Here is a 20,801-nt window from a genome sequence, read left to right on the forward strand (position 1 = left end):
AAAGGTATTGTTTCATTTCTTCTGGCTTCAGTGATAGCTGCTGGGAGGTCTTCTCCCAGGCCTTAAGTATTGTGAGCTGTCCTTTTTCTCCAGAAAGGTGACCTGTACATTTTATCTGGCTATTTTTAAGGTCTATCCTTTTTCATCTATATATACGTTTTTAAGTTTCTCAGCAATATATTTAGTAGTAGATTTCATTTCCTTTTTCTTTTTCTTCTGCTTATCCTGACTAATATATGCTATGGTTTTTCATATCTGTATATCCATGTTTTTCTTCAATTCTGGAACATTTTAAGCTAGTATCTCTTCAAGTATTACATTTCTTTCATTCTTTCCTGGAATCTACTTAGACATATGTTAGAGCTTCTAACAGCTCTTAAACTCTCTTTAATGTTTTCTTTCTTGCTTTTTGTATTAGTCCATTCTCACCCTGCTATAAAGAAATACCTGAAACTGGATAATTTATAAATAAAAAAGATTTAAACAAGGGATGTGAAGGACCTCTTCAAGGAGAACTACAAACCACTGCTCAACGAAATAAAAGAGGACACAAACAAATGGAAGAACATTCCATGCTCATGGATAGGAAGAATCAATATTGTGAAAATGGCCATACTGCCCAAGGTAATTTATAGATTCAATGCCATCCCCATCAAGCTACCAATGATTTTCTTCACAGAATTGGAAAAAACTACTTTAAAGTTCATAAGGAACCCAAAAAGAGCCTGCATTGCCAAGACAATCCTAAGCAAAAAGAGCAAAGCTCGAAGCATCACGCTACCTGACTTCAAACCATACTACAAGGTTACAGTAACCAAAACAGCATGGTACTGGTACCAAAACAGAGATATAGACCAATGGAACAGAACAGAGCCCTCAGAAATAACACCTACACATCTACAACCATCTGATCTTTGACAAACCTGACAAAAACAAGGAATGGGAAAAGGATTCCCTATTTAATAAATGGCGCTGGGAAAACTGGCTAGCCATGTGTAGAAAGCTGAAACTGGATCCCTTCCTTATACCTCATACAAAAATTAATTTAAGATGGATTAAAGACTTAAATGTTAGACCTAAAACCACAAAATCCCTAAAAGAAAATGTAGGCAATACCATTCAGGACATAGGCATGGGCAAGGACTTCATGACTAAAACACCAAAAGCAATGGCAACAAAAGCCAAAATAGACAAATGGGATCTAATTAAACTAAAGAGCTTCTGCACAGCAAAAGAAACTACCATCAGAGTGAACAGGCAACCTACAGAATGGGAGAAAAATTTTGCAATCTCACAAAGGGCTAATATCCAGAATCTACAAATAACTTAAACAAATTTACAAGAAAAAATCAAACAACCCCATCAAAAAGTGGGCAAAAGATATGAACAGACACTTTTCAAAAGAAGACATTTATGCAGCCAACAGACACATGAAAAAATGCTCATCATCACTGGCCATCAGAGAAATGCAAATCAAAACCACAATGAGATACCATCTCACACCAGTTAGAATGGTGATCATTAAAAAGTCAGGAAACAACAGGTGCTAGAGAGGATGTGGAGACATAGGAATACTTTTACACCGTTGGTGGGAGTGTAAACTAGTTCAACCATTGTGGAAGACAGTGTGGCGATTCCTCAAGGATCTAGAACTAGAAATACCATTTGACCCAGCCATCCCATTACTGGGTATATATCCAAAGGATTATAAATCATGCTGCTATAAAGACAAACGCACATGTATGTTTATTGTGGCACTATTCACAATAGCAAAGACTTGGAACCAACCCAAATGTCCATCAATGATAGACTGGATTAAGAAAATGTGGCACATATACACCATGGGATACTATGCAGCCATAAAAAAGGATGAGTTCATGTCCTTTGTAGGAACATGGATGAAGGTGGAAACCATCATTCTGAGCAAACTATTGCAAGGACAGAAAACCAAACACTGTATGTTCTCATTCATAGGTGGGAATTGAATAATGAGAACACCTGGACACGGGGCAGGGAACATCACACACCGGGGTCTGTCGTGGGGTGGGGGGATGGGGGAGGGATAGCATTAGGAGAAATATCTAATGTAAATGACTAGTTAATGGGTGCAGCAAACCAACATGGCACATGTATACATATGTAACAAACCTGCATGTTGTGCACATGTACCCTAGAACTTAAAGTATAATTTAAAAAAAAAAAGAGAGAGGGACTTAATTGGGTCATGGTTCCACAGGCTGTACAGGAAGCATGGCTGGGGCGGCCTCAGGAAATTTATGATCATGGCAAAAAATGATGGGAAGGCAAGCATGTATTACATGGCTCGCAATCTAATAAGTATCTACCCAGTGTGAAGAAGGATAATTACAAAATGCTTGCCACATATTGTCCTTCATTTATGCATGCTAGTATTTTTTTGCATTTTTAACAGGTTTACAGAATTAGAATTACTTTCAGGTTGTGATACCTTGTTCTTCAAATCTTTTTTTTTTTTTTTTCATTTCTTTCTTTTTTTGAGATGGGGGTATGGATGGCGTTGCTCTGATGCCCAGGCTGGAGAGCAGTGGCACAATCATTGGTCACTGCAGCCTTGATCTCCTGGGCTCAAGCAATCCTCCCATCTCAGCCTTCTGAGTAGCTGGGTCTACAAGCACTCGCCTCCAAGCCTGGCTGATTTTATTTCCCTTTTTTGTAGTACAGACAAGGTGGTGTTATGTTGTCCAGGCTGGTCTTGAGCTCCTAGGCTCAAGCAATCCTTCTGCGTTGGCCTCCCAAAGTGTTGGGATTACAGGCATGAGCCACTGCACATGGCCTAAATCTTTTTCAGTCATGCTTGCCCATAACCTGTGTTCCATAAGAAACCATATAAAATAATCCCATTCTTTTCTTTTGAGTAGTGTCATTAGAAATTATTAATAGGGGCCAAGCATGGTGGCTCATGCCTGTAACCCAGCACTTTGGGAGGCTGAGGCTAGAGGATCACTTGAGCTCAGGAGTTTGAGACCAACCTGGGCAACATAATGAGATGCCATCTCTCTAAAAATAAATAAATAAATAATTTTAAAAGAAGAAATTATTAATAGACTTTTATTAGAAGAAGAAAACCATTATATATCATGTCTGGATTTCAGTTAACTCTCTCTGGACCTAATCTACTTTGACAACAGATGGTGTATAACACAGGGCATGTTTACTTGATAAGTAATAAAAAAAGATGAGTATTTAATTATATTAAAAACAATACTCTAGGCTGGGAGTGGTGTCTCATGCCTGTAATCCCAGCACTTTGGGAGGCCGAGGCCAGTGGATCACGTGAGGTTGGAGTTCAACACCAGCCTGACCAACATGGTGAAACCTTGTCTCTACTAAAAATACAAAAATTAGCTGGGCTTGGTGGCCTGTGCCTGTAGTCCCAGCTACTAGGGAGGCTGACGCAGGAGAATTGTTTGAACCTGCGAGGCGGAGGTTGCAGTGAGCCAAGATTGCACCATTGCGCTACACCCTGGGCAACAGAGTGAGACTCCATCTCAAAAAAAAAAAAAAAAAAAAAAAGGCTATCATAAATATTGATAGTTTCCCAATGATTTGGTTGAGAAAAGCTAGAAGGGATAGCTAACTTGCTAAGTAAGATCATCAAGATTTTAAAGGATCTCAACAGGCTGGAATAATGGACTGACTGATTTCTAATAAGATACTGATTTATAATAATTTCATAAGGGTAATATAATTTTGAATTTATTTTCAAAAATCAAGTTTATAAGCTCCAATATATGTGGAAAATATCATAGAGGCATTATTTTGTAGTAAACTTGATATGAGCCTATATGTTTTTGCTGTCTAAAAAGTCAATATTCATCTACATGAATACCATTTAGAATGAATGGTTGATTGGGGTTCCTGAAGATTAGGAAAAAATAAATTTAAAAAAGTAAAAATAGAATGACTGATAATGGTGCTAATCTATTGTGGTCAAAATACTTCTTGAATATGGAATTCAGTTTGAGAATGGTGCACTTTAAGAGATAGAAGAAAAATTGGAGCATGTCCAGAAACAAAAAAGTAGAAATGTGAGGAAATTCCACTGTGTACATGAAGAAATTTTGAAGGAAATAGAATATTTAACCAAGGGTGGGGGGGGTGGGGAATTAGAACGTAATTGGTTTTGTCACATATTTTAAGGCAGCAGTGTAAAAGAGAAGGGAGATTAATTTTGTTTGACTTTAGAAGATAGGATAGAAACAGGGTAAAACATTCCCACTTGGGCAACAGAGCGAGACCCTACTTCTAAAAGAAATATGGTAGTTTACAGGAGGCCGATTTCAGGAAATAAAATTGTCTACCTTAATATAGTTCCCTGTCACTGGAGGTGTTGAACCAAAGTCTATATGATCTTTTTTTTGAAGATCTTCATGAAGAGTTCAAGTATTTATGAGGAGTTTTAGTTGAATATAGTGTATCTCCTTAGCCTTTAGATTCTTTGACATTTCATTCAATTAAAAATTTTCAAATATTACTATTTTCTGATACTAGTTAACTTTCTGAAGGCTTGATATTAGATTTTGGGAAGGCAGCAGAACATATATTTGATAAGATCATAGACTTTGGAGTGATTGTCTGTGTTTAGGTCTGGCTCTGCCACTTACTATTAAAGCTTTGTGATCTTGGTCAATTAACTTCCATATCTTGGAGGCTTTATCTAGACAAAAGCAATGTGTTTCCTCATTTGTAAAATGAGGATAATAGTTCCTACCTGATGAGGATATTACAAAGATTTAATGACTTAATATTTGTAAAACGCTTAGAGCAGTAACAGGTATGTTGTAAGCACTATAAAAGTGTTATTAAAAAATAATGAGGATTTTTAGTAAAGGTTTTAAGGGACTCTAGGTTTAAGATTGAACTCTATTTTATACCGTACATTTAAATGTTGAAATACATAGTTTTTATTTTCATTTTGATCTTTTGGTGCTGTTTTATTTTTAAATAACAGGGAGTTTTTTCATGCCATAATTTAAAAATAATAAATCTAATAAGGTCAGTGAATTAATGATCCTGTGCTATGTAAATGTTTAATGTTTACACATTAAAAACTTAATTATTTTGTTGTTTTCCCCTACGTTTACTGTATATGAAGTTTAAATTCCAAAGTGTTTCACCCCTAACTTATTTTAAGACCTGGCTTTCATCACTTTCTTTTTGCTCACCCCAAATGCAACAATTCCCTTGCTTAACCAACTTAACTTATGCATCTGGAATTGCAACACAAAGGTCCCAAAACAGCACTTAAGAAGCTATGATTTATACTTAATGTGTTACAGGTGGCTTCTTAGGAAAAATGCTTATTTCTAATGTCATTAAAATGATAAATTTCTAAATTCTCAAGTTCTATTTCTGTTAAAAGTTTACTGTGGTTCATTTTCTTCCAAATTTGGTTTTGCATACACATTCCCAAATATTTTTGACCTTATGTTTACAAAAGCAAAATTACTATTAAAATTCTAGTAGAAGTAGATGGATATTAACAAATTCAGCAATAGAATTTCCTGCCATTAAAACATCATTAAGTTGTTTAGACTAATCTATGCCAGACTTTATAACATATTCTAGAGATCATCTGGCTAAAAAATTTACATTAGATCGCTATCAAAATCAAGAGGAATGTAATGGATAAGGCAATCTCAAATATAAATTACAACAAAATAAGCAACTACAATAGATTTTAACATTGAATTCTGAGAGATTAACTAGCAGCCAATTTATGTCCTTTGAGAATTTTAGCTCAGTTTCTAGTTTTTAAAAAGTGGTTTACAATGAAATAAATGTGATAATCATGTCTTAAAAACGCGTTTGACTACACCTTTGCTAAGTTAATGTTTTCCATTTAAAAGTTACTTTAAAAATGTAATAGAGACCAAACATGATTTCTAGTAGCTTTGGTGTGTTACTGAGAACATCTATTGATTTAAAGGAAAAAAGTGTATTGACCTATAGTAACACAACTAGGCTGAATTTTAGGTATATATTTATTTACCAATTAAATATCCATCATTTCAGCATAAAAGATAATCCTGTATAACTGTTGTGATATTTTAGGAAAATTTATTTTTGATGATTATTAAATGAAGATGGGTCTTTTCAAAATTTTAACTATGATAAATGAGCTTTAAAAGTGCTATGAAGACAGCCATTTCTGTGTTTTCTAATGTTTAATGCCATTGTGTTTCTGATGAATGAGCATATGAACAAGCTGTGTTAGCCTAATTTGCCCCAGTTTTCCTTGTTCTCATGGCTACTCTTAAGGAAAGAGAGTAGATCTACTGATTGTTGGGCCTGCCGTGGACAGAATTTTCTATCCAGTATTTAGGTCACTTGGCTGATAAAATGGTTTCTGGGATTACGAACAATTTTCTGTGTTTGAATGTCTCCCTGTAACTAAAGAAAGTAAATTTAGTACCATCTTTGCAATATTCAAGTCCGTAATAATGGGGTTGTGTCTTCTGAGCCTGTGGACCACAGAAAAGCCCCAATCTACTACTGAACATGCAGGAGAAACTCAGTATAGAACCAACTAGGATTTTCCCTAATTGTTTTCTTGTTCCGACACTTACAAAAACTCTTACTGTGCCACTTTATGTCAGACCCTATGCTATGTACTAATAATATTTTAAAAACAAAACAAAAATGCCCATTCTCAAGGACTTTATAATCTAGTGAGAGTCAGAAAAATAAGAAAAGCTTTTAATACAGTTTGAAAATGCTATGATAGGGTGCTAAAAGAACATAGCAAAGATGTGCCTAATTATACCTGAGATGGCTTGGGAAGGTTATCTGGATAAGGTAATGACTGAATTAAGATGCAAATTTTGTGGAAATTACTAGGGAACATTTAGGGTAAAATAAGAGGATGGTAAGTATATCCCAAGCAAAGAACAGCATTTGCAAAGGCAAAGAGGTTAAAGAGTGTGTGGTATATTGTTAAAAAACACTAAATATTTTGGTATAGCCAGTAAACAGGAGCTTATTGTTAGAGTGCAGAAATATTTCTGGAAAGGCAAAGTCCAGGTCAAGAAGTGTTTTCAAGAAAATCCTATGATTTAAAATTTTATTCTGAATATGACACATTGTTAGACGGTTTTGTAGTAGCCATACTACCATTTTCTGAGGTTGTATGAGATATACATACAGCAAAGTGCATTAAGTCTAAAACTCTATGAATGGAAATATGTAAACACCTCTGTAACTACCACTCAGATTAAAATATTGAACATTTCTAGCACTCCAGATTCTCTCATGCCTCTTTCTTATCTATAACTATCCTTCATCCAGACAACAATTATTCTAACTTATATTACCATGGATTAATTTTGCCTTCTCTCATACTCTTTCTAAACTTAAAAAAATTATTCTTTCACTCAACATAATATTTGTGAGATTCATCCATGTTAATACATCGCAGTACTAGGTGTTTTTTTCTTACTGCTGGGTAGTCTCTAGTTGCATGATTTTGTCAGTTTGTACATTCTACTATTCACTAACATTTACATTGCTTTCATTTGTTTGCTACAATAAAATAAAAGTACTATAAATGTTCTGTGCATATGTTGATATGTTGTTTGAATTCATATATGCATTCAGTTCTTTTGAGTGGGTTCTTTTGCAGTGAATTGGATTTCTGGGCTTAGTAGATACTGCCAAAAAGTTTTCTAAAATGGTTGTACCAGTTTATACTTTCACCATCAATGTATGAGTTCTAATTAATCTACATTTTCTTTGATACCTGGTATTCTTAATTTTTTCATTACTAGTTATTCTGGTGGGGTGTGATATCTCATTGTAGTTGTAAATTGCATTTCCCCGATGATAATGATGTGGCTACTTATTGGTCACTTGAATATCTTCTGTTAGGAGGACCTGTTCAATTCTTTTGTCCATTTTAATGTTTAAAAAATGTTTTCTTTTATCTTATTTATAGGAATTCTGTATAAACTCAGGATACAAACAAAGCCTATATGTATGTATTGTGAATCTCTTCTCTGCGTTGTTGCCTTCCTTTTCACTCTCTTACTGCTAGTTTTTTGTTTGTTTGTTTGTTTTAGGCGAAGTTTCACTCTTATTGCCGAGGGTGGAGTGTGGTGGCACGATCTTGGCTCACTGCAACCTGTGCCTCCTGGGTTCAAGCAATTCTCTGCCTCAGCTTCCTGAGTAGCTGGGATAACAGGTGTCCGCCACCACGCCCGGCTAATTTTTTGTATTTTTAGTAGAGACGGGGTTTCACCATGTTGGCCAGGCTGGTCTTGAACTCCTGATCTCAGGTGATCTACCCACCTCGGCCTTCTTACTGGTGTTTTTGATGAATTAAAGCTCTTAATGAAGCTCAATTTATTAATTTTTATTTTACAGTTAGTGTTTATTTGTATCCTGATTAATCTTTGTCTACAACAGTCATAAAGATATTCTTCTATGTTTTTCCTCCATAAACTTTATTGTTTTGTCTTCATGTTTAGATTCATGATTCATCTCAACTATTCTTATGGATGGTATGAGTTAGAGGTTAAGTTTTGTTGTTTCTCATACAGGTATTCAATTGTCTAGCAACGTTTGTTTAAAAAATTTTTTTCTACTTAATTACAGTTACAATTTCATTGTAAATCAGGTGACTGTACATGTGTGAATCTATTTCTGAACTCCCTATTCTGCACCATTATTGTGCCAATACCACAATAATCACTCTAACTTTATAGTAAGTCTTAAAATCTTGTTCTTTGTCAAGATTATCTTGGCTATCCTAGGTCCTTTACATTTGCATATAAATTTTAGAATCAGCTTGTCAATTTCCACAAAGTTCAAACCTGGAATTTTGATTCGGATTGCATTTAATATATAGATAAAGTTGTGGGAAATTGGCATCTTATTATTATTAAGGTTTTTTCCTCCATTAACATAAATTATCTTTTTATGAAGATCTTCGGTTTCTCCTAGCAATGTCTAGGAGTTTTCACTGTAAAGTTCTTTCACATCTTTTGGTAGATTTATTCCTAGGTATTGGCTTTTTAAGCACTATTGTCAATGGTGTTGCTTTATAAATTTCACTTTCCACTATTTGTAGCTAGTATATAGAAATATAATTAATTTTTATATATTAACCTTGTATCCACCTACCTTGCTAAATACACTTTTTTTTTTTTTTTTTTTCTGAGACAGGAGTTTCGCTCTTGTTGCCCAGGCTGGAGTGCAATGGCGCGATTTCGGCTCACTGCAACCTCCGCCCCGCCCCAGGTTCAAGCAATTCTCCTGCCTCAGCCTCCTGAGTAGCTGAGATTCCAGGCGTGTGCCTCCATGCCCGGCTAATTTTGTGTTTTTAGTAGAGATGGGGTTTCTCCATGTTGGTCAGGCTGGTCTCAAACTCACCATCTCAGGTGATCTGCCCACCTTGGCCTCCCAAAGTGCTGGGATTACAGGCGTGAGCCACTGCGCCCGGCCCAATACACTTTTTTTTTTTTGTAGAATTTCTATTATATACAATATGTTATCTGCAATAATGTATTTTTTACTTTCTTTCCAATCTTTATACCTTGAACTTTTTTTATTGCACTGGTTAGGACTTCTAGTATAATACTAAATAGATAGTAGTGAACATTGTTGTCATGTTTCCAAATTCGGGGGGAAAGTGTTACCCCTATATCCTAGTGGTAGGCTTTGTGCAGTTGCTTTTTATCAGTCTTCAAAAGTTTTTTTTCTTGGTTTGCTGAAAGTTTTTATCAGGAATAGGTGTTAAACTTTATCAAATGCTTTTGTTGTAGCTATTGAGATCATCATATTGTTTTTCTTCTTATTGTGTTAATGTGGTAATTAAATTAATTGATTTTTCAAATGTTAAGCCCACTTTACTTCCAATCTAACTTGGTCATCATATGTTATCCTTTCCACATATCACAAGGTCTAATTTGTTAATACCTTCTTCAGGATTTTGGCATCTAAATTCATGGGAGATATTGGCCTGTGATTTTCCTTTTTTATATTGTCTTTGTCAAGTGTTAGAGTTATGCTGGCTACATAAAATGAGTTGAGAAGTGTTCATTCTTTCACTATAGTTTTAAAGAGTTGTTCATATTGGTGTTATTTCTTTTCTTAAATGTTTGGAATAATTCTCCAGTGAAACCATCTAGGCATGAAATTTTCTTTGTGGAAAGGGTTTTAATTATGAATACTGTCTTTTTTTTTTTTAACAGATCATTCAGATTTTTTATTTCCTTCCTTCCTTCCTTCCTTCCTTCCTTCCTTCTTTCCTTCCTTCCTCCCTCCCCCCTTGCTTCCTTCTCTTCCTTCCTTCCCTTCCTTCCTTCCTTCCCTTCCTTCCTTCTCTTCCTTCCTTCCCTTTTTCCTTCCTTCTTTATATATTGTGAAACTATGTTATTATGCGCATACAAATTTAGGATTGTTTTATGTTGCTTTTGAATTGAAATGTTATTGATTATAAGATGTCTTTCTTTATATCTAGCAATACATCTGCCTTAAAGTTTACTTTTTCCCACATGAACAAAACCATAATAGTTTTCTTTTGGTTAGGGTTTCTTTTCTTTTCTTTTTTGAGACAGAGTTTCACTCTTGTTGCCAGGCTAGAGTACAATAGTAAAATCTCGGCTCACTGCAACCTCCACCTCCTGAGTTCAAGTGATTCTCCTGCCTTAGCCTCCCAAGTAGCTGAGACTATAGGCGTACACCACTACATCAGGCTAATTTTTTTGTATTTTTAATAGAGACAGGGTTTCACCATTTTGGCCAGGCTAGCCTCGAACTCCTGACCTCAGGTGTGATCTGCCCGCTTTGACCTCCCAAAGTGCTGGGATTACAGGCTTGAGCTACTACACCAGCCAGTTAGGGGTTTATTTTCAAACTTTCTCTGTTCCTTTTTTTTTTTTTTTTTTTTTTTTGAGATGGAGTTTGCTCTTTTCACTCTTGTTGCCCAGGCTGGAGTGCAATGGCATGATCTTGGGTCACTGCAACCTCTGCCTCCTGGGTTCAAACAATTCTCCTGCCTCAGCCTCCTGGGTTCAAGCAATTCTCCTGCCTCAGCCTCCCAAGTAGCTAGGATTACAGGCGCATGCCACCATGCCCCGCTAATTTTTGTATTTTTAGTAGAGACTATGTTGGCCAGGCTAGTCTTGAACTCCTGACCTCAGGTGATCCACCCACCTCTGCCGGCCAAAGTGCTGGGATTACAGGTGTGAGCCACCACGCCTGGCCTGTTCTTATATTTATAGCATGTTCTCTGTAAAAAGCACACAACTGGATCTTGTTTTTTGTCATTTTGACAATATTTTTCTTTTATTTAGAGTGTCCATGTACATCTAATATAAGTACTCATATATTTAGAGTTAAACTTACCATCTTGCCTTTTGCTTTGTGTCTCATTTATCTTTGTTTCTTTACTTCTCCTTTCCTATTGTCACCTTCCTCCTCCTCATCCTCTTGTTCTTGACTAGTTGAGAATTTTTAGTTATACATTTTTTGGTATTAGTCTCTTAAAGATCACCTTAGAGCAAGGTTTCTTCATCTCACCACTATTGACATTTTGGAGCTGATATTTTTTGTTGTGGGAGGCTGTCCTGTGCATTGTAGGATATTTAGCAGCATCTCTGGCCTCTACCCAGTAGCAGCATTGCCCCTTCTCCACTGTGACATCCAAAAATATCTCCAGACATTGGCAAATGTCCCCTGGGGTGGCAAAATCAACCCTGGTTGAAAATTACCACTCCAGAGCAGTGCTGTGCAATAGATATATAAAAGCAAGCCATATATGTAATTTTAAATTTTGTCGTAGTCACATTAAAAAAGCAAAAAGAGAGGTTACATTAATTTGAATAATGTTTTTATTTAACCAAATGTACCCAACATACTATCATTTCAAGACATATTTAATATAAAAAATTGTTATGAGATATTTTACATTCTTTCGTACTACAGCTTCCAAATCTGGTGGATGTTTTATTCTTACATTGCATCTCAATTTGAGCTAGTCACATCAGGTGCTCCATAGTGACATGTGGCTACTAGCTATCAGATTACACAATACTCTCGAGACCTCTTTATATTTGACTCATTATACTCACTAATCAATAAGGCAGTAAATACGGTAAAAATAAATCAGTACTTCTACAATAGAGAAATCTTACAACAGTTTAATTCCTTTTATCCCCCTTCAACCTTTTGTAGTGTTGTCATATATTTTATTTCTATATATGGAATAAACCTCACAAGACACCATAGGTGCTCCTCAACTTATGATGGGGTTATGTTCAGATAAATCCATTCTAAATTGAAGATATCATAAGTCAAAAATACATTTAGGGCCGAACCCAGTGGCTCACGCCTATAATCCCAGTATTTTGGAAGGCTGAGGCGGGAGGATCACCTGAGTCCAGGAGTTAAAACCCAGCCTGGGAAATCTGGGGAGACTCCGCCTCTACAAAAATTAAAAAAAAAAATTAGCCAGATGTGGTAGCATGCACGTGTGGTCCCAGTTACTCAGGAGGCTTAGGTGGGAGGATTACTTGAGCCTAGGAAGTTGAGGCTGCAGTGAGTCCTGTTCTTGCCACTGCACTCCAGCCTGGGCAACAGAGCAAGACCCTGTCTCAATATTTTTTTTTTTTTTAAAAAAGCATTTAATTGGCCGGGCGTGGTGGCTCACGCCTGTAATCCCAGCACCTTGGGAGGCCGAGGCAGGTGGATCACGAGGTCGGGAGATCAAGACCATCCTGGCTAACATGGTGAAACCCCGTCTGTACTAAAAATACAAAAAATTAGCTGGGCGCAGTGGTGGGCGCCTGTAGTCCCAGCTACTTGGGAGGCTGAGGCAGGAGAGTGGCGTGAACCCGAGAGGCGGAGCTTGCAGTGAGCCGAGATAGTGCCATTGCACTCCAGCCTGGGCGACAGAGCGAGACTCCATCTCAAAAAAAAAAAAAAAAAAGCATTTAATAACCTAATCTACCTGGCATCATAGCTTAGAGCAGCCTACCTTCAGTATGCTCGGGACACTTACCTTAGCCTACATGGGCAAAATTAACACAAAGCCTACTTTATAACAAAGTGTTGAATATCTCATGTAACTTACCAAATATGATACTGAAAATGAAAAACAGAATGGTTGTATGGGTACTCAAAGTATGATTTCTACTGAATGTTATTGCTTTTGCACCATTGTAGAGTTGAAAACTCTTAAGTCAGACCATTGCAAGTTGGGAACCATCTGTATTATTGTCGCTTTTTAAAAAATCTGGTTACTTTTATACTGACTCACATATTTACCACTCTGTTATTTTTCATTTCTCCCGCAGCTCTGTACTTCATCTGGGATCATTTTCCTTCAGCCTAAAGAACTTCTTCTAGAATTTATTATTGTGTGGATTTTCTAGAAATAAATTCACTTAGTTTTTGTTTTCTGGGTTTTGTTTTTTCCTTTGGTCCAAAGTTGTTTTTTTTTTTTTTTTTATGACACACAGTCTCACTGTGTCACCCAGGCTGGAGTGTAGTGGTGCTATCTCAGCTCACTGCAACCTCTGCCCCCCAGATTCAAGTGATTCTCCTGCCTTGGCCTCCCAAGTAGCTGGGAGTAATTACAGGCATGCACCACCATGCCCAGCTAATTTTTGTATTTTTAGTGAAGACAGGGTTGCACCATGTTGGCCAGGCTGGTCTTGAACTCTTGGCCTCAAGTGATCCGCCCGCCTCGGCCTCCCAAAGTGCTGGGATTACAGGCATGAGCCACCGTGCCCAACCTATCTCACATTATTTTGAAGAAAACTTTTTCTTGGTATAGAATTCTAGGTTGGGAATTTTTTCTTTTAGCAAGTGAATGATGTCATTCCATATTCTTTGTTGCTTCTGCTGAAAAGTCAGTTGGAAATCTTATTGTTGCTCTTTTAAAGATAATGCTTCATTTTTTTCTAGCTGATTTTAAGATTTTAGTTTTTTATCTCTGATTTCAGAAGTTTTACCAAATTGTATCTGGGCATGGTAATCTTTGCATTTATCCTGAACCTCTTGAATATGTATTTTATTTAATATACATGTATTTTTTGAGACAGGGTCTCACTCTGTTGTCCAAGCTGGGTTCAGTGGTGCAATTATGGTTCACTGCAGCCTTAACTTCCTGGGCTCAGATAATCCTCCCACCTCAGCCTTGCGAGTATCTGGTACCACAGGTGCACACCACCATGTCCAGCTAATTTTTTTTGGTATTTTTTAGTAGAAATGGGGTTTCACCATGTTGCCAAGACTGGTCTCAAACTCCAGAGTTCAAGCAATCCACCTGCACTGGCTTCCAAAAGTTCTGGGATTATATGCGTGAGCCACTGCACCTAGCCTGATACATTTTTTAAATCAATTTAAGAAAATCCTTGGCCATTATTTCTTTAAATATTGCTTCACCCCCATTCTCTTTCTCTTCTCCATTCAAAATTCCAATTATATATATGTTAGGCGATTTGAATCTGTCCTGCATGTCTTTTATTACTGTTGTTTTTCTTATTCTTTCTATGTTCTGTTTGAATATTTTTATTGGACCTGTTTTTGTGTTCACTAGTCTTTCTAATATGTCCTTAAACCCATTTGATTAGTTTATTATTTCATTTCTGGATTGTTCATTTGATTCTTTTAAATAAATTTTAATTCACTAGACATTTTCACTCTACTTTTTCACCTACTTTTATATCTCTTCTTCAATTATTTTTTTAAAATTTGTAATAGTGATTTTTAATTTTGGGGGGCCAGGAATGGTGGCTCACTCCTGTAAATCCCAACACTTTGGGAGGCCAAGGCAGGCTGGTCATTTGGGGCCAGGAGTTTGAGACCAGCTTGGCCAACATGGCAAAACCCCATCTCTAAAAAAAAAAAAATTAAATTAAATTAAAATATTTGTCTGCTAATTCCACCATATAGATCATGGTGGATTTGGCTCTGTTTGTTTTTTATCTTGATTATTGATATCCTTTTTCTTCCTCCTATATGTGTTATAATTTTAACTATATGCATATATTGTGTATAGTAGAAAGTACAGGTGATACTATTTTCCCCCAGAGATGGTGCAAACTTTTCCTTGTTAACTAGATGTGGTAAGGTGAAAATCACCACATCCAATCTGGAATTGAGCTAGGTTGGAGCTGAGGTATAGTTTTAATGAAACTTAGTTCACCTCTGATTTATACCTGTTCCTTAGAGGTGACCCTTCTGAGCTTTTGGTTGAAAGACTGGTAGGTCCAAAGTACTTGCCTACTGTAGGGAAAGCCTGAAATACCAATGGAGAGTCATCTGTCCTTCAGAGATTTGAACACCATGAAATCACAAGACATTTTACTCTGCCTTTCCAGCCAGCAACATGCTCAAGTGTGACCATTTCAGGCTTCTGATTGAAAGCCTCGTGAGTCCCTGTCTCCTCAGCATTTTTCTGTGCTTTGGAGTTTTAAACTTAATTCTTTCGTGCTTCTCTCCCCATGCAGTCTTACAATCTGGCGGATTTCTTAAGAAGGGAGACCTGTTGTGTATTTGTTGCAGGACCATTCACTTAATTTTAGCAAGGCTCTTTGTCTTCTAAGCGTCATGAAATTTCACTCTGCCTTCCTGGCCTAGGCCCACCAGCTTCCTGCTTCACTCTGTGAGAAAATGTCCCATGTGATAAACTGGTGGCACATTTGTAGCACCTTTAAATTCCAATCCATTATGCCAGCCCATGTAGTTGTCAAATGCTCTTCTGTTTCTTTCCCCCAGGGGAATCATTCTTATTAGGCCAAGCGCAGTTCCTCAGTCTGTGCCTAGAATAAGATAGTATGAGAAAGGAAAAGTCATTGCCAGCTTATCTAGCAAAAAAACTCTTCCTGCTGAAATTTTAATTCATCTAAATGAACACTGATGTATTGAAAAATGATTTTTGTGATCTTTCTTTCTTTTTCTTTTCTTTTTTTTTCCTTTGAGACAGAGTCTCACTCTGTCTCTCAGGCTGAAGTGCAGTGGCACAATCTCAGCTCACTGCAACCTCCACCTCCTGGGTTCAAGCAATTCTCCTGCCTCAGCCTCCCAAGTAGCTGGGATTACAGGGGCATGCCACTACGCCTGGCTAATTTTTGTATTTTTAGTAGAGACAGAGTTTCACCATGTTGACCAGACTGGTCTTGAACTCCTGGCCTCAAGTGATCCACCTGCCTTGGCCTCCCAGAGTGCTGGGATTACAGGCGTGAGCCACTGTGCCCGGCTTTATCTTTTTTTCTAGTTGTTGCAGCAGAATATTCATCTATCTTTCCTACTCTATCCTATCTACAAGATGAATTATTGTGACTTAAAGTGAATTTTCCGTATTACTAATTAAGTAGAGCTGTTGTCATATATTTATTGGGCATTTGCATTTCTCTTTTTATGAAATATATGTTAAGTTTTTGCCTCTTTTTTCTACTAGGTTGTTTACTGTTTATTGATTTGAAGGAGGTTTTACATATTCTTCTAGAATGGGTCTTTTTTAAGTTTTATGTATTACAAATATCTCCTCCCCCTCTGTGAATTTTTTGTTACTTTTCTGTCAGTATGTAATACATCATAATAAAAAAGGTTAAAAATATTTTGGGAGATGTTGAGATTGAGACACCTGTGGCCTATCCAAGTGCTAATATCTGGACCACAGATGTAGATTTCGGAGTATACCTGACACTTTATGAATTGCTTCAGATTCTTCACTAGTCTTCCTGACCATCAGCTGCTTGCTTTGCCCCAGTGGCTGCATCAGTGGCCAGTGTGTCTATTTGATTCTTCTCTCTTTTCTTTTTTATTAGTCTGGCTAGTGGTCTGGCTATTTTGTTAATCTTTTCAAAAAACCAGCTCCTGGATTCACTGATTTTTTGAAGGGTTTTTCGTGTCTCTATCTCCTTCAGTTCTGCTCTGATCTTAGTTATTTCTTGTCTTCTGCTAGCTTTTGAATTTGTTTGTTCTTGCTTCTCTAGTTCTTTTAATTGTGATGTTAGGGTCTTGATTTTAGATCTTTCCCGCTTCCTCCTGTGGGCATTTAGTGCTATACATTTCCCTCTAGACACTGCTTTAGCTGTGTCCCAGAGATTCTGGTACGTTGTGTCTTTGTTCTCATTTGTTTCAAAGAACTTATTTATTTCTGCCTTAATTTCATTATTTACCCAGTAGTCTTGAATAAACTCAGGAGTAGGTTTATTCAGTTTCCATGTAGTTGTGTAGTTTTGAGTGATTTTCTTAATCCTGAGTTCTAATTTGATTGCACTTGGTCTGAGAGACTGTTTGTTATGATTTCTGTTCTTTTGCATTTGCTGAGGAGTGTTTTACTTACAATTATGTGGTCAATTTTAGAATAAGTGCCATGTGGTGCTGAGAAGAATGTATATTCTGTTGATTTGGGGTGGAGAGTTCTGTAGATGTCTATTAGGTCCACCTGGTCCAGAGCTGAGTTGAAGTCTTGAATATCCTTGTTAATTTTCTCTCTTGTTGATCTGTCTAATATTGACAGTGGGGGTGTTAAAGTCTCCCACTGTTATTGTGTGGGAGTCTAAGTCTCTTTGTAGGTCTCTAAGAACTTGCTTTATGAATCTGGGTGCTCCTGTATTGGGTGCATATATATTTAGGATAGTTAGCTCTTCTTGTTGCATTGATCCCTTCACCATTATGTAATGCCCTTCTTTGTCTTTTTTGATTTTTGTTGGTTTAAAGTCTGTTTTATCAGAGACTAGGATTGCAACCCGTTTTTTTTTTTTTTTTTTGCTTTCCATTTGCTTTGTAAATATTCCTCCATCCCTTTATTTTGAGCCTATGTGTGTCTTTGCACGTGAGATGGGTCTCCTGAATACAGCACACTGATAGGTCTTGACTCTTTATCCAACTTGCCAGTCTGTATCTTTTAATTGGGGCATTTAGCCTGTTTACATTTAAGATTAATATTGTTATGTGTGAATCTGATCCTGTCATTATGATGTTAGCTGGTATTTTGGCCATTAGTTGATGCAGTTTCTTCATACTGTCAATGGTCTTTACAATTTGGTATGTTTTTGCAGTGGTTGGTACCCATTTTTCCTTTCTATATTTAGTGCTTCCTTCAGGAGCTCTTGTAAGGCAGGCCTGGTGGTGATAAAATCTCTCAGCATTTGCTTGTCTGTAAAGGATTTTATTTCTCCTTTGCTTATGAAGCTTAATTTGGCTGGATATGAAATTCTGGGTTGAAAATTCTTTCCTTTAAGAATGTTGAATATTGCCCCCCACTATCTCTGGGTTGTAGGGTTTCTGCAGAGAGATCCACTGTTAGTCTGATGGGCTTCCCTTTGTGGGTAACCCGAGCTTTTTCTCTGGCTGCCCTTAACATTTTTTCCTTCATTTCAACCTTGGTGAATCTGACGATTATGTGTCTTGGGGTTGCTCTTCTCAAGGAGTATCTTTGTGGTGTTCTCTCTATTTCCTGAATTTGAATGTTGGCCTGTCTTGCTAGGCTAGGGAAGTTCTCCCGGATAATATCCTGAAGAGTGTTTTCCAACTTGATTCCATTCTTCCCATCACTTTCAGGTACACCAGTCAAACGTAGGTTTGGTCTTTCCACATAGTCCCATATTTATTGGAGGTTTGTTCATTCCTTTTCCTTCTTTTTCCTCTAATCTTGTCCTGAGGCTTTATTTCATTAAGTTGATCTTCAATCTCTGATATCCTTTCTTCCGCTTGATTGATTCGGCTATTGATACTTGTGTATGCTTCACAAAATTCTTGTGCTGTGTTTTTCAGCTCCATCAAGTCATTTATGTTCTTCTCTAAACTGGTTATTCCAGTTAGCAATTCCTCTAACCTTTTTTCAAGGTTCTTAGCTTCCTTGCATTGGATTAGAACATGCTCCTTTAGCTCGGAGGAGTTTGTTATTTCCCACCTTCTGAAGCCTACTTCTGTCAATTTGTCAAACTCATTCTCTGTCCAGTTTTGTTCCCTTGCTGGCGAGGAGTTGTGATCCTTTGGAGGAGAAGACGCATTCTGGTTTTTGGAATTTTCAGCCTTCTTGTGCTGGCTTTTCCTCATTTTCGTGGATTTATCTACCTTTGGTCTTTGATGTTGGTTACCTTCAGATGGGGTTTTTGTGTGGACGTCATTTTTGTTGTTGTTGATGCTATTCCTTTCTGTTTGTTAGTTTTCCTTCTAACAGGCAGGCCCCTCTGCTGCAGGTCTGCTGCAGTTTGCTGGAGGTCCACTCTAGACACTGTTTCCCTGGGTATCACCAGCAGAGCCTCCAGAACAGCAAAGATTGCTGCCTATTCCTTCCTCTGGAAGCTTCGTCAGAGGGGCACCCGCCAGATGCCAGTTGGAGCTCTCCTGTATGAGGCGTCTGTCGACCCCCACTATGTGGTGTCTCCCAGTCGGGAGGCACGGGGGTCAGGGACCCACTTGAGGAGGCAGTCTGTCCCTTGGCAAAGCTTGAGTGCTGTGCTGGGAGATCCTCTGCTCTCTTCAGAGCCAGCAGGCAGGAATGTTTAAGTCTGCTGAAGCTGCGCCCACAGCCACCCCTTCCCCCAGGTGCTCTGTTCCAGGGAGATAGGAGTTTTATCTATAAGCCCCTGACTGGGACTGCTGCCTTTCTTTCAGAGAGGCCCTGCCCAGAGAGCAGGAATCTAGAGAGGCAGTCTGGCTACAGCGGCTTTACTGAGCTGCAGTGGGCTCTGCCCAGTTCAAACTTCCAAGTGGCTTTTTTTACACTGTGAGGGGAAAATCACCTACTCAATCCTCAGTAATGGTGGGCGTCCCTCCCCCAACCAAGCTCGAGCATCCCAGGTCAACTTCAGACTGCTGTGCTGGCAGCAAGAATTTCAAGCCAGTGGATCTTAGCTTGCAGGGCTCTGTGGGGGTGGGATCCACTGAACTAGACCACTTGGCTCCCTGGCTTCAGCCCCCTTTCCAGGGGAGTAAATGGTTCTGTCTCGCTGGGGTTCCAGGCACCACTGGAGTATGGAAAAAAATTCCTGCAGCTAGCTCGGTGTCTGCCCAAATGGCTGCCCAGTTTTGTGCTTGAAACCCAGGGCCCTGGTAGTGTAGGCACCTGAGGGAATCTTCTGATATGCGGGCTGCGAAGACCATGAAAAAATCGTAGTATCTGGGCCAAAGTGCACAATCCCTCACGGCTTCCCTTGGCTAGGGGAGGGAGCTCCCCGACCCCTGGTGCTTTCCAGGTGAGACGACGCCACACCCTGCTTTGGCTTACCCTCTGTGGGCTGCACCCACTGTCTAACCAGTCCCAGTGAGATGAGCCAGGTACCTCAGTTGGAAATGCAGAAATCACACTCCTTCTGTGTTGATCTCGCTGGGAGCTGCAGACCAGAGCTGTTCCTATTTGGCCATCTTACCAGCCACCTCCACATGGTGTTTCTTTATAACCTGCCCAAAGATGTCCTGCATGGGTAAGTTTCTGGTTATGTAACTTTGAGAAGTAATGGCCAGTTTAGTAATGAACCACATTAAATTTGCTCCCAATTTTTTCCTGTCTCAATTCCCTTTTTCCCTCACTCTTACATAAACAATTCAGCTTTGCCTCAGGATTTGTTTTCTAGGAAACCCAAACCTACAAATCTTGTAAGTTAGTAGTCTTTCCTTCTCTCCTTTAAATTCTATCCACTCTCCCAATCCATTTCCCTCCTCTGAAGTAAACAATGTTATTTTCAGGTCCTGCTCAAATAGTGCTTTTTCCAGTTTACTTCTTAGATTCTGTTTTTCATTCAATCCTGCTAGAACTTTTCCTCTTCTTTTCCTATGACACTTACCATTTTTCTCCTTATAAT

At 38.1% G+C, this 20,801-nt stretch overlaps 1 long non-coding RNA gene across 1 annotated transcript; it reads right to left on the minus strand.

Annotated features, from left to right (window-relative positions):
- Positions 1–11,852: 11,852 nt before the first annotated feature.
- On the minus strand, positions 11,853–20,265 carry LOC134757287 (uncharacterized). The gene is made up of 2 exons (XR_010131082.1): positions 20,228–20,265; positions 11,853–15,806 (listed from the first exon to the last, which is right to left on the minus strand). It is a non-coding gene; the product is annotated as an uncharacterized lncRNA (long non-coding RNA).
- Positions 20,266–20,801: the final 536 nt, after the last annotated feature.

Source organism: Gorilla gorilla, chromosome 1 (genome assembly GCF_029281585.2).
Source record: "Gorilla gorilla gorilla isolate KB3781 chromosome 1, NHGRI_mGorGor1-v2.1_pri, whole genome shotgun sequence".
Lineage (NCBI taxonomy): Eukaryota > Metazoa > Chordata > Mammalia > Primates > Hominidae > Gorilla > Gorilla gorilla.